The sequence below is a fragment of the Carex rostrata genome, unplaced genomic scaffold (assembly GCF_964058835.1).
Source record: "Carex rostrata unplaced genomic scaffold, lpCarRost1.2 SCAFFOLD_38, whole genome shotgun sequence".
Classification (NCBI taxonomy): Eukaryota; Viridiplantae; Streptophyta; class Magnoliopsida; order Poales; family Cyperaceae; genus Carex; species Carex rostrata.
In genome coordinates this window covers 272,501-275,000 of record NW_027601202.1, presented here as the reverse complement: position 1 = coordinate 275,000, position 2,500 = coordinate 272,501, and positions in this window count along the sequence as shown.

Sequence of the window (2,500 nt, the reverse complement as noted above, 5' to 3'; positions counted from 1 at the left end):
GTGTTGGGGAAAAATGGCCCGAAAACAGCCCAGCGGCAAGCGGAAGCGGCTAACGTTGGGGAAAAGTGACCCGAAAACAGTTAAGCGGGGGAAAACTAAGCGGATGCGGGCACGCGTTGGGGAAAACTAAGCGGATGCGGCCAAGTGTCGGTGGAAATTGGCCCGAAAACAGCCCAGCGGCAAGCGGAAGCGGCTAACGTTGGGCAAAAGTGACCCGAAAACAGTTCAGCGGGGGAAAACTAAGCGGATGCGGCCACGCGTTGGGGAAAACTAAGCGGATACGGCCAAGAGTCGGTGGAAATTGGCCCGAAAACAGTCCAGCGGCAAGCGGAAGCGGCTAACGTTGGGCAAAAGTGACCCGAAAACAGTTCAGCGGGGCAAATTTTTGAAATTTTTTTTGAAATTTTTTTGAATTTTTGAAATTTTTGAAGTTTTTTTGGGTTTTTGGACTTTTTTTGAATTTTTGAATTTTTTGAATTTTTTTGAATTTTTTTGAATTTTTTGAATTTTTTTTGAATTTTTGAAATTTTTTTTTTTTTTTTGAATTTATTTGATTTTATAAATTTTTTGTGATTTTTTGAGATTTTTTTGAATATTTTACATGGGTGATTTCGACTTGGGGGATTTTCAGGGGGTGGTAACCCTGGGCGTGGCTAGAGCCTCAAAATGCATATTCCCCTATAGGGGGGCAAGGTTTTCAAAAATGGGTGCCCCCTCATGTACACGCGCGTGGGTGTACATGGCCCCGTCGGTGCCAGCGTGGGTGGAAAATGGCCCGAAAACAGCCCAGCGGCAAGCGGAAGCGGCTAACGTTGGGCAAAACTGACCCGAAAGCAGTATAGCTTGGAAAATTAAGCGGATGCAGCCAATTGTTGGCGAAAACTAAGCGGATACGGCCAAGTGTCGGTGAAAAATGGCCCGAAAACAGTCCAGCGGCAAGCGGAAACGGCTAACGTTGGGCAAAAGTGACCCGAAAACAGTTCAGCTGGGGGAAATTAAGCGGAAGCAGCCAAGCGTTGGGGAAAACCAAGCGGATACGGCCAAGAGTCGGTGGAAAATGGCCCGAAAACAGTCCAGCGGCAAGCGGAAACGGCTAACGTTGGGACAAAGTGACCCGAAAACAGTTCAGCTGGGGAAAATTAAGCGGATGCAGCCAAGCGTTGGGGAAAACTAAGCGGATCCGGCCCAGAGTCGGTGGAAATTGGCCCGAAAACAGTCCAGCGGCAAGCGGAAGCGGCTAACGTTGGGCAAAAGTGACCCGAAAACAGTTCAGCGGGGGAAAACTAAGCGGATGCGGCCACGCGTTGGGGAAAACTAAGCGGATACGGCCAAGTGTTGGGGAAAAATGGCCCGAAAACAGCCCAGCGGCAAGCGGAAGCGGCTAACGTTGGGGAAAAGTGACCCGAAAACAGTTAAGCGGGGGAAAACTAAGCGGATGCGGCCACGCGTTGGGGAAAACTAAGCGGATGCGGCCAAGTGTCGGTGGAAATTGGCCCGAAAACAGCCCAGCGGCAAGCGGAAGCGGCTAACGTTGGGCAAAAGTGACCCGAAAATGGATCAGCGGGGGAAAACTAAGCGGATGCGGCCACGCGTTGGGGAAAACTAAGCGGATACGGCCAAGAGTCGGTGGAAATTGGCCCGAAAACAGTCCAGCGGCAAGCGGAAGCGGCTAACGTTGGGCAAAACTGACCCGAAAACAGTTCAGCGGGGGAAAACTAAGCGGATGCGGCCACGCGTTGGGGAAAACTAAGCGGATACGGCCAAGAGTCGGTGGAAATTGGCCCGAAAACAGTCCAGCGGCAAGCGGAAGCGGCTAACGTTGGGCAAAAGTGACCCGAAAACAGTTCAGCGGGGGAAAACTAAGCGGATGCGGCCACGCGTTGGGGAAAACTAAGCGGATACGGCCAAGAGTCGGTGGAAATTGGCCCGAAAACAGTCCAGCGGCAAGCGGTAGCGGCTAACGTTGGGCAAAACTGACCCGAAAACAGTTCAGCGGGGGAAAACTAAGCGGATGCGGCCACGCGTTGGGGAAAACTAAGCGGATACGGCCAAGTGTTGGGGAAAAATGGCCCGAAAACAGCCCAGCGGCAAGCGGAAGCGGCTAACGTTGGGCAAAAGTGACCCGAAAACAGTTCAGCGGGGGAAAACTAAGCGGATGCGGCCACGCGTTGGGGAAAACTAAGCGGATACGGCCAAGTGTGGGGGAAAAATGGCCCGAAAACAGCCCAGCGGCAAGCGGAAGCCGCTAACGTTGGGCAAAAGTGACCCGAAAACAGTCCAGCGGGGGAAAACTAAGCGGATGCGGCCACCCGTTGGGGAAAACTAAGCGGATACGGCCAAGCGTCGGTGAAAAAGGCCCGAAAACAGTCCAGCGGCACGCCGAAGCGGCTAACGTTGGGCAAAAATGGCCAAAAGCGGTGGAGCAGGGCGGTCTGAATCTATGCATCCACATAAAATGGGGGGTAAACCTGGGGGATTTCCAGGGGGTGGTAACCCTGGG